We start from the raw sequence: 15,543 nt of genomic DNA, 5'->3' as shown, positions 1-15,543 counted from the left end.
GACACCAAAGCAGTCCTAGCACTAGACCTCTAAACGCATTTGACAAGGTTAAACACGCACACAACCTACGGTCCATAACCAAAGCAGGCCTCGCCACCCGTTTTTACAAATACATACGCTCCTTTTTGAGAGACCGGAAAGCGACCATCCGACTTGGATCATTATGCTACAAGACGTACGAACTCGGCCCAAGAGGCACCCCACAAGGGGCTGTCCACTTCCTATTTTTATTCAGTCTTGCCTTGAGTGCACTCTCGTGTGAACTCGGCACGATTGATGGCCTCGTCCCCGCCTTCTACGCAGATGACATCACCATCTGGATTGAGGGCGGTGTTGAAGGTGTGGTCAAACGCAGGTTACAGAAAGCAATGGACATAATCCAGAACTATCTAGACCAAACGGGCTTGCAATTGTCAGCCACTAAATTCGAAATACTTTTTTTGCAGGCCCAAATGGGGTCCTAAGTGGCTCACTCCCACACCATTAACGTACACACTGCGGATGGTACACACATAGATCAAGTCACCTCGGTAAGAATTATGGGCACAAAAATGCAGGAGGGCGGCAGAAGTAATGTCAGCATAGAGGGCATAGCGGCCAAAGCATAATCCATGTCACACTTAATAAGACGCGTTGCTAATAAAAGAGGCGGATTCTCTTAGGTAAACTCACTGCGTCTCTTCCACACATTTCTCAGGAGCCATATCAACTATGTGGCTATAGCTCCCCAATGAAACAAGGGCGATAACAAGAAACTAAATCTCAACATTCGTAAAAGCATGAAACAAGTACGAAGACAACCCGTTCATACCAATATTAAAAAACTCACGGCCTTGGGCGTTCATAGCACAATCAGTGAAATCGCCGAAGCTTAAAATATCGCTCAACTAGCCAGACTATCTTCCACAGAGGCAGGCAGATAACGTTTAGCTCACTTGAAACTCACGTCCTCCTTTTTTACTCAATGAGAATGCACCCTGTCCCGCTTAATCAGGGATCACATTCGAGTACCTCCACTCCCACGTAACATGAACCCGGATTACAACCAGAGTCGTCGTAGAGCACGCGCCACCGTGCTACTGAAGACTGCGGCTGCTATGTCTGACTCGGTCGCATTTGTGGACACCTCAAAATACCCATACTATAAGCACTATGTAGCAGCTGCAACCTCGCTACAAAGAGAACTGCTCATAGCCCTGACGCTCGTAAACTCGGACCCTGACCGTGCAGAACAGGTAGTAATCGCTTTAGCAATGGCGAACACAACCCACAATACAATTTACACTGATTCCCGAGCCGCGGCCTAGGCTTTCTATGTGGACTCGGTCTGTAAAGAAGCAGTCCGCGTTCTTTTGTGTGCCCCGTGGACTGACACCAAGCATTTATTTTGGTTCTCGGGGCATTCGGGCGCCCACGCCCTCTCCCTCGCCCAAAACGCCAACAAACTTGCTCACTCCCAGGCGCGAGACCTTACTCACCGCGTCAGGAGAGAGGGTGGCCTACTGCCTAAGGGCAAAAAATGCCTCCAGAACCAACTGCAGACCTCTAGTATAATCTGTCAGCACTATCATCTCGAACGGCGCGAGTTTCTATTACCGCACCCTCGACTCAAACGACCGGAAGCACTATCTTTGCGTCTCCTACAAAAAGAAGAATATCCCTCACTGGCAGTTATTGCGAGATTCATGAGTGAACTGAGGCCGGGGTGCTACCGATGCGGCATCTGGCGATGAAACTTACAACATATGCTGTGGCAATGCCCTGAGTTGCGAGTGGACGACCAGTTTCTAATCACAGAAAAGGAGTGGGATGCTCTTCTCACAGGTTTCCACGAGTACGACCAAGTTCAGGCCATCCAGAGGGCTCTTGATATGGCCATCGAGTTTAAACTCCTGGTCCCGTCATGAGCACGGTCCGCAGCCGGAGCCCCTTAGGGGGTGATCGCCTCTTCAGGACCAACTAACGTTATTCAGTCAGTCAGTCAGTCAGTCAGTCAGTCAGTCGGTCGGTCGGTCGGTCGGTCGGTCGGTCGGTCGGTCGGTCGGTCGGTCGGTCGGTCGGTCGGTCGGTCGGTCGGTCGGTCGGTCGGTCGGTCGGTCGGTCGGTACATCAGACAGACAGACAGTTTCGATGGAGCCTCAGCGATTGCATAGCAGTCTTTCTGCAGCGGAAGCTGATCTATTCGCAAGAAATACGAGCAGCTGGCCACCCCAGGGCGTCCTTGCGTTGCTCCACTTACATGTGGGTGGCGTCAACTGGCGAGATATAGAAAATGTAGAAGGGTTGCACAGCAGTGCATGTAGAAATAAAACTAATGCTAATACACGGAACGTTACCTAGCCATACCTTCGAGCATGCAATAGCAATAATAGAATAATAGGACACCATTAATTATCTGGTGACGTATAGAAAGCAAGAGAGAAAAGAAACGAAAAGTGGGAATACCAAGAAAGTGAAAAATATCATGACAAAGCAGCATGATATTCCTTGTAAAGCGCACAGAAAAAGAAAAACATGAGTTATATTTCTTTTAGTACACCAAGACAAGTATAAATCAGGGGTATGTGACGTCCTATGTATGAGCGCCATTGCAGGATGCTTATGTTTTTGATCACCCGTGTAAACGCACAGTAAATTTTCGCATATGATAATTCTGGGAAGATTTCGTGTTAAGACAAAAAATCTCATTGCGCTATAGAGAAGATAAACGCCGTTTCAAAAAGCAAAGGGTGCTACTCTCGGGTGGTAATAAGGTTACGTTTTAAGGGATGCAATGTTATGAATATTAGGTTTGTAAAACCCCTCTCATTTTAAAGTTCAGTAAACCTTTATAAATCCGCCCTAATATTGTACGATGGCCTACAGTTGATGTGAGCCTAAACTGAACCACAACACGAACAAAAACACCCAACCGCTTGACGCTGCTCAGCAAGTGTGACTTGGAGTACCGTTGCGGTATCTTTTCTTTAACAAAGAAGTGCTTCGCCAAAACTCTCCGTTGTAGAGTTTTCATTTCATGAAAATCTTCATGTGGCTGCCAGCGAAGCAGATTATCATTGTTGAAGTAATTTATCGGGGATTTTCATGAAGGTCAGTCAAAAATCAACAAACTGTGCATCTCTGCAATTCGATGCCTACTAACGAGACGCTAGTTACAAAAAGGTCCGCAATTATTTTAATGAGAACTGCGACAGCAATGAAGTGTACTGGTGAAGCAAACGCAAACTTCAAATTTATTGTCTAACTGTACAGCACAATGTCGCAGCACATCTTGCGTCAAATGAGAATAGCTATTCAGAATGTGCTCGCTCCTTTTGTTCTCAATCGCATATATATGGCACAAGCAAGTAGTTCTGCCGTCTTGACAATGCGCGCCGTGACGACGTTTTTAGCATGGTTCATCTTGGCAGCGCCTCACTGAAGCTTCACTGAAATAGGAAAGGTAGTTTTCATTGTGGAACTCAACGCTTTCTATGCCTATTGCTATATTTGTGTGAAACTTGCCGCTGGAATGGAACAAACGGAGAACGCGTATGTCCGTTTTTTTTTGTTCACAGTTTCGGATTTTTCCCAACTCCAGCTTTGTAACCGATTTGACTATAAACAACCGGGAGCTGCGATAATGCTATGCACTTCTTGTCTACAGCTGTTTGCTCTTTCTTACAAAACGACATCCACGAGCGAAACTAAATTTTGAATAATACGTGGGGTTGAACGGCCCAAAACCGTCATATGATTACGAATGCCCGCGTAGTGGAGGGTACCGAAAATTTCGACCTCCTGCGGTTCTTTAATGTGTACCCAACTCTCTACACACGGACCTATAGCGATTACGCCTTCATCGAAAATTCAGCCGCCGCAGCCGGGTATTGATCTCGTCACCAGCGGGTCAGCAGCCGAGTACCTTAGCCACTAGACCACCGCGGTGGGGTCACATCAGATTTTTCAGGTGGCACTAGTCTTGAGGTAGCCTGGATTTAAGCAATGCGCTCGTCCGAGTCGGCTGTGACCTGGTGTTGTTCAAGAGGCCTCATATTTTTCAGCCAAACATGCCCAGCTATATTACAGGTACTGAAGGCGATTCCATAACTAAGCTGGTAGTCGCAATACTGAATCCCAACAACATTCTATTTCAGAAGTCACGTAAGGGGCTATACTCCGCCCTGTAATACCAGGCAGAGCACCAGCCTGTGGGACCACGTGTCATATTCACAGTGTTATATTCTGCATAACCTAATAAGATAGCTAAGTATACAAGTTAGCATAACCTCATAATTTAGCTGAAGAGACCTATATTCTGCATAACCTTAGAAGGTAGCTAAACACAAAACCATTAGCAAAAGTTCTGTGAATTGCTCAGGTCATATGAAACTGCTGCCCACAGTGATGCATTATTCATCATTGCTTTATTATTATAATCTTCGCATGTAGATTTCTATTAGACCATATGCGAAATATCATCTTAGCGTAATGAAGAGATGGGGAGCGGGCATTTTGTGTTGGAAGTCTTGCGTAGCCACATGTCAGTGCTATGAGTGATTTAAAATAAACTTACATGGGTGAAATTGTTCCCTTGTAGTCGATTCCTCTTTTTTCAAGCTTTCAGCTCTTTTTTGCTGCAAAGAACATTCATCTGCCGGTTGTAGAGAATGAAGACAGATACTCTGCCCTGCCAGACATTCTCCATATCATAGTGACAGGGATCTTGTTAAACAGCGAAAGTAAGCAAAAGAATACCGTAATGTTCTTCTGTGGCCCCGCCGCGGTGGTCTAGTGGCTAAGGTACTCGGCTGCTGACCCGCAGGGCGCGGGTTCGATTCCCGGCTGCGGCGACTGCGTTTCCGATGGAGGCGGAAACGTTGTAGGCCCGTGTGCTCAGATTTGGGCGCACGTTAAAGAACCCCAGGTGGTCAAAATTTCCGGAGCCCTCCACTACGGCGTCTCTCATAATCATATGGTGGTTTTGGGACGTTAAACCCCACATATCAATCAAATAATCAATGTTCTTCTGTGGCCCAAAATCACCACAGGCAGTGCTCGCAACGTCTGCAACATTGATGGTTTCAGGAACTGAACGATGAGGAAGGACGGTCGCCGAAAAACCTAACAATGGCAGCAGAAACCAAATGACACCGCTTTTGAGTGGAAGAACCAACCCCGTAATCCTCAACTCTGTCCTCTTTAAACACCACATTATTTCGTTTCCTATTTAGAGTTCTATATATTCGCAACTCGTTCAGCAAAGATGGTGCATGCTTGTATGCCGAATTCTTAGCTAAAGTAAAAAAATATCACGGTTCTGTTCGCTCACCTATGTTGGACAAAAATAACTTGTTTTGAATAACTTGCTATTAGAATAGAATGCAAACGTTCGAGTTATGTTTTACCATCACTGGACAATCTTCCCGTGACTTGGCTTGACTTTATAACTATACCATAATTTCTGTCTAGTATTCAGATTACGTGACACCTAGTTGTAATTGGTTTAGATTTGCAGAGCTATCTATTGCATAGCCATGTATACAAAGGGGTTTGGAATTGAAGATGAGCGTGAGGTGGAAGAGAAAGAAAAATGGCGTCTGCTGTCATTCTATTATTTCGTCTCACGTCATCACTTGGCTTCACGCATGCGAACCATGTACAGCAAGGTTCTCAAAGTCACATCTGTGACGGGGCCACATTCACATAATTTTGTCCCTATAAAATCTGGGACAGTGAAGAAGCCTAAATAGGGGTAGAGAGTGGGGAGGGAGATAATAAAACGCCTGTTAATATTAGCATCTGAAAGGACTTTTTGTTTTTTCTTTACATGTGGGCTACTTCTTATTAGGACAGTGAAAACAGCGAAGATAAGCAGGCTAAAATCTAGACGCTGATCTTGAGGTACAGAACTTTCGTTCCGCGAGTATGCTTCCACAGAAGCTTACCGTGTAATACTCCTTCGCACAAAAAACAAAATTTTGAGAAGCATAAAAGAGAGGAGGTGCAGAGATTGGGCGTGGTGGCAGCACCACTGTGGCAATGGCTTACGAGCATTGCTTTCACGTTATACAGGTCGTCTTGGTCTGGCTACCGCTCATGGTTCACTCCGGAAGGCCGGTTGACACCCCTGTCAAACAGCTGCAGTTTCCAGAAGACTGCGGCTCTTCTACGAATCCGAGTGCCTGCACCGACACACCTAAGCCTTCCAGGCCATTCGGGACACCGTCATCGTCAGAGACATTGTTCTTATCAAGCAAAAAAAGCGGCAACTGTGGACGTCAGTGGTTTAGTGGGCGTGGAGGCAGCACCACTGTGGCAATGGCTTACGAGCTTCGCTTTCACGTTATACAAGTTGGTGAAACCTATTCATTATATGCTAAGAAGACAAGTAACCGTTGTTTACTGCTGCTTCTACGCCCACAGGTGTTATACGTCTTGTCGCGAGAGTGTACTAACGCCCTTTTGCTCGCTACTCTTGTCTTGCGGTGACATTGAAGCAAACCCAGGGCCTCTAAAAAAGACCCCTGGGCCACTAGATGATGTTGAGAACAACACAGCTTCTTCTCATGCACGTCATAAAGAAGTCATGGCAATGCTTTCTAAGATAAGTGCCCGCTCTGATTCAGCTACCGTTGAGCAGTCCAATTTGGCAAAGGCGATCGACGAGGTGAAAACCAACCAGCAACTTGTGGCGAGCAAATTATGCGAGATTGAAAGGCGGCTTTCGACGTTTGAACTGCGGACTAACGCGGTTGCCGACACTGAGAAGGAATCGCAGGTCACGAATGAAGCTATCTGCAGCATCACTCAAACAAATGACGCGTTGGTGTCCCGTCTAAACGACCTCGAGGACAGAGCTCGAAGGTGCAACTTAGTGTTTTTTGGTATGCCCGATAAAAATGAGACCTGGCAAGCTACTGAACAGGCACTTACCAACTTGCTCTCTAGTAGCCTTCGCGCCGAGTTTGACCCGAATGCAGTTGAAAAGGCCCATCGGTTAGGTGGTTCAAATATACGCGAGAAAACTCGACCAGTGATAGTAAAATTTGCAAGCCTTAAAGCAAAAGAACTTGTGCTGGCACGTCGATCTAAGTTGAGAAATGATAACGTCTTTGTATCGGAGGACTACTGTCAGGCTACATGAACAGCGCGTAAGATGCTGCACAATTATGCAAAATCATTGCCTGGCCAACCCGCTTTTCAGCTTCTTTACGACAAGCTCGTCGTTAACCACAAAAACTATTCTTATGATGCTTCCGCCAGCATTATTCGCGAGACTACTGCGCATTCTCGCAGTAATGGCAGCGAATCCCGCATCGAAAATGGGGCCCACTCAACTTCCGATCACAGCCATGACCTTCACGCACGTTCATCGCCTGATGACGCACTTTTCTTACGTGCGGGGACATCTAATGCCTCCTCATAACAATCAGCAAGGGGAATTTCGGTGCTCTACACGAACATCTGTAGTGTTATAGGAAAGCGTGACGCTTTTCATGCTATTATCGATTCTTGTAAAGCTGACGTGATTGCCGTGACCGAGACTTGGTTGATTGCTCATGTTTGCGATAACGAAATGTTTACTATTTCCAAATCGTTGAACATTTACCGCCGCGATAGAGATGGAAGACAAGGCGGTGGTACTTTGCTTGCCATTTTGAAGCGTTTCAAGTCCTTTCTTATAAACGTGACGTCTACATTGGAAGTGATATGGTGCGGGTTGGTTGTGAATAATAAAACGCTTGATCTTGGCGTCTGTTACCGCCCCCCAGATACAGATATCAGCTTTGATCAAGAGTTTCACGATAACAATAATGAAATTACAATGCGGTACCCATCTTCTTCGATAACTATTCTCGGCGACTTCAACTATCCTACCATAATGTGGGCGTCATCGATACCAGACGTCGTAACATTTTCTTCGAATTCCTAATGTTTTCTCGATACTTGCAACCTGTTCAATTTTACGCAGGTGGTGAATAACCCAACTCACGTCACCAATTCTTCATCGCACATTCTTGACTTGATTCTTACAACAATGCCCGACAACATTCATACACTAAACTCACTTCCTGGTCTCAGCGATCACTGTCTGCTACATTTTTACATACGCAACAGCATGCCAACTGCTACTAAAAAACGCAAGGTTGTCTATAAATACAATGCTGCAAACTTTGAAGCAGTGAACCACGAACTCTCTCTATTTTACGACGCTTATCTACATGACTTTGATAATAGAACCGTGCAGGAGAACTGGGATCTGTTTGTTAACAAAATCTACGAACTTACTTGCACCTTTGTTTCCTTAAAGTCTATACCTGTGAGCTCTTGCTCACCCTGGTACATTACATAGTTAAAGCGACTTTCTAACAAAAAGAAACGCTTGTTTCGTGCTGCGAAACTCCAGAGTACGGAGGAACGCTGGCGCTCCTACGAGAGTGCTGCGCGAGTTTACTCGTCAGCAGTTTCGGATGCTAAGGCTAACTTTCTGTCTAACACTCTGCCATCAATGCTTGTCAGCAACCCTAGAAAGCTTTGGAAAACTATTACAAATGCCAGCGACAGTGAAATTGTACTTCTTGACTCGGACGGCCTTCCCGTATCTTCCGAGATGTGTGCAGCACGTCTGAACGAAAATTTTAACGGAACTTTTCAGTATCGTCTACTTGTGCTACCGTCTCTTTACCAGCGCGCAACTATCCATCAATGTCTGTTATAGTGACTGATGCTCATGGAATTGTAAAACTAATTGAATCACTCAGGGTGTCCTCTGCTTGTGGTGTTGACAATATAAACGCAAGAATCCTTAAAGAAACTAAGCATGCCTCATCTATGTTCCTGTGTAAAATATTCCAACAGTCTTTGAATGAAGGTGTGTTGCCACGCGTTTGCAAAGAGGCAAAGGTGGTTCCGCTACACAAATCAGGAGACAAGCATTTTGTTACTAATTACCAACATATTTCACTTACTTCTATACCATGCAAACTTTTGGAGCACATCATCTTCTCTAACTTGGTCACCTTTCTAGAATCAAATTCGTTCTTTAGCGCGTCACAGCATGGATTTAGAAAGCCATTCTCATGTGAAACGCAGTTGCTTTGTTTTACCCATTCGTTACATATCATTCTAGATCGGAGTTCACTGGTCGACTGCATTTTTTTAGAATTTTCGAAGGCTCTTGACAAGATTATTCATCACCTACTACTATATAAGCATAGGACCCTTAATATTGATGGCGGCATTCTTGCTTGGATGAAGTTTTTCTTAATCGCTCAAAATTCGTTTTTGCTAACAACTACAGCTCACCCTCTTCTCCAGTTACTTCTGGTGTGCCCCAGAGTTCTGTGTTGGGCCCTTTACTATTCCTTTATATTAACGATTTACCCGATGGTGTAACTTCTTCGATTCATCTTTTCGCCGACGACTGCGTTGTTTACCGAGAAATTTCATCTAACTCTGACGCTAGTTCTTTGCAAAGTGACATTAATAATATTACCAGCTGATGTAGAACTTGGCACAAGGACCTTAACACTAACAAATGTAAAGTTTTACGTTTCTCACGAACTACCGGACCCCCTGCTAACTACATCTTAATGACGTTGATCCAGAGTCTGTAACTTCGTATGAGTACTTGGGGATTCATATAACATCTGACTTGAACTGGAAACATCATATTACCTTTGTTATTAACAATAGCAACCGTATGTTAGGGTACCTACGAGGCAACTTTAGCCGGGCCCCTCAAGCCGTGAAACTAACAATGTTTAAAACGCTAGTTCGTCTAAAACTCGAATACGCATGCTCTATTTGGGACCCTTTCAACTGAACTTAACTCACTCGCTTGAAATGGTACAGAATAACGCAGCACGCTTCATTCTTTCCAACTACCATCGCACGAGCAGTGTTACGTCAATGAAACACAGCCTTTCAATACAGTCACTTGAATCACGTCGCAAAGCAACTCGTCTCATACTTTTTCACAAGATAATAAATCATCCATTTTTGAAAGTTCAGTTCATTACCACTCGTGCCTATTACTCAGCTCGTTTAGATCATCAACATAAGGCACACGTCATTAGCTGCCGCACTAACACTTTCCATCATTCCTTCGTCCCACGCACATCCAACGACTGGAACCACCTTCACTCGGAGATGGCTACCATGTCAAATCATAACTTGTTTTCTTCTACAATACAGGAGTACTTACGTGATGACGCGTGAAGTGTATATTGTGCATTTATATTATTGTACACTGTTTCCCCCATGTTTATGATGGTACTTACGCATACATTCAGTGTATTGCCTAACAACAAATTTTCATGTCTTGTAATCTTTATTATTTTGATGCTACTATGTTTCCTCTTGTTTATAAATTATTATTTTTTTGTACGCCACTCCCCCTCTGTAAAGCTATGTGAGATTGAGGGTAAAATAATTGAAATGAAAAGCATAAAGCACAACTCAGATATGTATTCCTTCGCGCTGGCAAAATCATGTGTGTAAAGCCCCCAACAGCACGACAATTTATAACAAGGGAGCTGGAAAAAGAACTGAGAGTTAGAATTGATGGGATGGTAAGGAAGATAAAAGCAACTAAGGGAGAACGTATACATGTATTAGCGACCCTGGTACAACCAGGTCAGGTATAGTATAGCATAGCAAGTAGAGATGTAGTGTGAGGATGAGGTTATAAAATAGGAGGATTGTAATTCATAGCATAGCTATATATTGTACAATATAGCATGGGATGATGACACCCCATGCTATATGAAAAAAACCCCACCAGTAATGATAGAAGAAGCCAGAAAAGCCTTAGAGAGCATGCAAACAGGCAAAGCTGCTGGTGAGGATTAGGTAACATTAGATCTGCTGAAAGATGAATGGCAGATTGTGTTAGAAAAACTAGCCGCCCTGTTTACGAGGTGTCTCCGAACGGCGAGAGTACCAGAGTCTTGGAAGAATTCTAACATCATCTTAATACATACGAAAGGAGATGACAAGGACTTAAAGAATTACAGGCCAATCAGCTTGCTCTCCGTAGCATACAAGCTATTTACAAAGGTAATTGCTAACAGAGTTAAGAAAACATTAGAATTCAATCAACCAAAAGAACAAGCAGAATTTCGAACAGGCTACTCAACAATCGACCACATTCATAGTATCAATCAGGGAATAGAGAAATGCTAAGAATATTACCAACCACTATACATTGTCTTCATAGATCACGAGAAGGCGTTTGATTCAGTAGAAATATCAGCAGTCATGCAGGCACTGCGGAATCAGGTTGTCGATGAAGCATATACAAAAATCCTGGAATAAATCTACAGGGGATCAACTGCTACCATGATGTTTCTCAAAGAAAGACAGAATACCAATAAAAAAGGGTGTAAGGCAGGGGAATAAAATCTCATCCATGCTATTCCCCGCGTGCTTACAGGAGGTTTTCAGAAGCCCCGAATGAGAACAGTTATGGATAAGAGTTAATGGAGAGTACCTTAGTAACCTGCGCTTCGCCGATGACATTGAATTGCTGAGTAACTCAGGGATGAATTTCAACTCATGGTTACGGAGTTAGAGAAGGAGAGCAAAAAGGTGGGTCTTAAAACTAATCTGCAGAAAACGAAAGTATTGCACAAACACCTCGGAAGAGAGCAGCGCTTTAAGATAGGTAATAGTCCACTTCAAGTTGTAAAAGACAATGTCTACTTAGGGCAGGTAATAACCATGGAGCCGAACCACGAGATTAAAGTAACTAGAAGAATAAGAATGAACGGGAGCACTCAGACTATGACAGGTAGATTTGCAATATCCCTCGAGAGGAAGGTATATAACAGCTGCGTCTTGCCGGTACCTAGCTACGGGGCAGAAACCTGGAGACTTACAAAGACAGTTCAGTCTAAATTGAGGACGACGCAGCGAGCAATGGAAAGAAAAATCGTAGGTGTAACCTTGAGAGACAAGAAGAGAGCAGAGTGTATTAGAGAACAAACGGGGGTTATGGATATAATAGCTGAAATCAAGAAGAGGAAATGGACATGGACCGGGCATGTAGCGCGTGGACAGGACAACCGCTGGTCATCAAAGGTAACTAACTGGATTCCCAGAGAAGGTAAGAAAGTTAGGGGGAAACAGAAGGTTAGGTGGGCAGATGAAATTAAGAAGTTTGGGGGTTTGAATTGGCAGCAGCAAGCACAGGACCGAGTTAACTGGCGGAATATGGGAGAGGTCGTTGTCCTGCAGTGGACGTATTCAGGCTAATGATGATGATGATGGTGTTGATGATGATGATAGCATGGGGTGGAAAGGGAAGTGAGTGCGTTGACAAGTGTGAGGGGAAGGAAGGAAAGTTAGAGGGGTAGGACAAATGCTGTTATGGTCACGTGTAGTATCTTATAACAAGGGGGTGGAAAAGGCAGTGAGGCTGCGAATTAGATAACAAAAAGACAGAGAGGAGATTCCCCGTTATACACCGCAAGAATGTGAGTGACATCTGCTGCATGTACTCTTTATTATTGCATCCACAAGCACTGTAGGACATTAAAGGTCTAATGATGCGGTGACGTGAAGGCAACGTTAGCTTTAATACTGGTACAATAAAAAATTGCCCTTCTTTTTAACCAAAAAGTGTTGAGCTGAATATAAAGGTAACTAAAACTGTTCTACTGGCTAGACATTCCCCTCGCGATAGAAGTGCTAAAATCTGCTGGTCCAAGTAATGTAAAGATAGCTTTAACTTTATAACAATACATCGGTGCTACAGAAAGTGTGCACAAGTATAATGCGTTGAGAACACCTTTCTTTTTTTTTCTTTCACACTGTGATAACGTTTGTTTTACAATACGAGGCGAAGCAGAACTTTCAACCAGTGCTTTTTCGAGCGCAATTGCAATGGCTCACATCTGTAACGCATTCATCAGGAATGTTCGCTCCCGACTTTTGACGGCTCTTTCATCAGCACGTTTGTAAGATAAAAAAAGTAGTATACTCCTGCTCCACTCGAGGTTCATGAAACTAATACCTTCGATACAACCAATTCCGTATTAAACTACTTCATCTGGAGGGTTAGTGGCTCGAGCAAAATAGCCCAGTTTTGGTCAATGCGTAAACTTTACCAGGACAGAATTCTTCTTTCGCTGAAAATTTAAGTGCTCCAGACGAAATGACCAATGTTCTCAGCCTTGCTAGCCTGCTTTTTTTCTCTAGCTAGACTGCGGCATAAAACTAGGGTGATTTGGTATAATGGGTTCAGTTTCGCTAATAATGCGCGGGACGGCTATGCTGCAAGACTAAATAATTTAAGTAAATGGTTTTTTGATTAGGAGTCGTAGTGACATAGTGTTATTTAGGTCACGTATTGAAACTGGTGAGAAAAAGAGGTGTATTACGTTATCTACCCGTCTCTTTCACATTCTTATTATAAAGGAGGAATAATAAGTACGGGATTTAGAGTTTTGAATGTTATCGCACGAGCGTCGACAACCCGTAGCATCAGTGCCTTACTACGGCAATCATCTGCGAGGCTGGCAGCAGTAGGCGAAGGTGCATAAAGCAGTGCTAGCGCAAGCGTTGGCTGCCAAGCTGTTCTTTCATGATGAAACACCCCTTTCCTTTGTTAAAGCCGCCAGCAGTGTGCACAATCGCCAATATAAGGGTAACGAACGTTTCCCTTTTTTGTCTAAGGAGACTCATACAGTCATTGAGGTAGGGCATGCATCGTCCTGAAAGGATGATTGACTGATGTGTGGGGTTTAACGTCGCAAAACCACAATATGATTTTAAGAAACGCCGTAGTGGAGGGCTCCGGAAGGTTCGACCACCTGGGGTTCTTTAACGTACACCCAAATCTGAGCACACGGGCCTATATCATTTCCCCCTTCATCGGAAATGCAGCCGCCGCAGCCGAGATTCGACCCCACGACCTGCGGGTCAGCAGCGGAGTACCTCAGCCACTAGACCACCGAGGCGGGGCGTCATGAAAGGATCAGCTTGGCAGACAATGTTTGCGATAGCAGTGCTTCTTGCGCCTGCGCGTACTGTTTCCGGTCTCACAGATTATCGCCTTTGTAAGGCGCTGATTGAGCGTGTGGGCGACGCTCGCGCGATAATATTAAAAATGCTTGAAGTTGTACCTTAAATAATCGAAGCAACAATAAACTATTTTCGGACCGCTGCAAGCCATTGGTGCGACGAAAGTGGAATTAGTGATAACAGTGACTTCGCCTGCCAACTTTTTTTGCTCGTCAACCTGACATGCCTCCCCATCACCCAATATTACTGTTTGTTATCGTTTACATACATATGTTGTGTAGTGCAGTGTACATGGTTATGCTTAACTTTACACTCGAACTTTGCTTCCCTCCTCTCTCTCTCTCTATCCACTTTCCCAAGCTCTTTGCTTTAATATAACACATTATTAAGTTGCGAATAGTAGAATTTACAGAACAAACCAGTAAGCATGGAATACTTATCATATCGAGTAGCCTTGAATAGCAATCAAATACAGTTTGAATATTCTTGAAGTATAACGAAACAATCATTTCCGAAACAGGTCTTTATTTCAACAATTAAATCCAAACCTATTAAGAAATGCTGGCACGCAAGTATTAACGTCACATTTCAGAAAAGACAAACCACGAAACAGATAACTGACCCAAATAATGTAAACTGCTTTGAACTCGTAATCAAGAGCAACCCAGCCCTTCCAGGTAGTTTCCTTTTTAACAGTAGAAAGAATACCGCAGTCTTTTCAGTATTTGTCGTGTACTTGTTCACAAGCTTTGCAATAATACCAGAGCCTAAACATTCAGAATTTTGGCTGATTCCACCTTTTCTGGGCATCAGATCTCTGAAAAGCCCTCGGCAAGGAATTGTATTCGCAACATTTCAAATGCGAAGCATTGCTTGTTGAACTGCGGCCACTTTTAGCGTTTTTATCTATCTATCTATCTATCTATCTATCTATCTATCTATCTATCTATCTATCTATCTATCTATCTATCTATCTATCTATCTATCTATCTATCTATCTATCTATCTATCTATCTGTCTGTCTGTCTGTCTGTCTGTCTGTCTATCTATCTATCTATCTATCTATCTATCTATCTATCTTTCTATCAATCAATCAATCTATCTATCTATCTATTTTTCTGTCTATATGTCTATCTATCTATCTATCTATCTATCTAGCTGTCTAGGTCTGGGTGCTCTCGCCATCGCTTGCTCATGTTAGAGTAAAAAAAAATGTCGCAGGAGAATAAGAATGTTTGAAAATAATGCTTTGTTGGTTATGGTACAAAAAACGTGAAAGTACCGTGCGTATTTTGCCGAAGTATTTGCTCCAGGCAGTTGTGGCACAAACCCGTGTGCCACACGCGGCTGTGTACGGTTTTGCTCTGCATGTGAGTGACATTCTATATCATCAACGCCATGGCGAGATCTGTCATGGGTATTTTAAATGCGAGAGAGTTGTCAAAAATCGCTGCCTATGCATGAAGTGAATGATGACTGGGCGAAACTATGGGATCATGCGGTGTTAACGTAAATCAGCCGTGATATTGACTA

This window comes from Rhipicephalus microplus, chromosome 2 (genome assembly GCF_043290135.1).
Source record: "Rhipicephalus microplus isolate Deutch F79 chromosome 2, USDA_Rmic, whole genome shotgun sequence".
Classification (NCBI taxonomy): domain Eukaryota; kingdom Metazoa; phylum Arthropoda; class Arachnida; order Ixodida; family Ixodidae; genus Rhipicephalus; species Rhipicephalus microplus.
The sequence above is the reverse complement of the archived record's forward strand: the minus strand, read 5'-3'. Positions refer to the sequence as shown.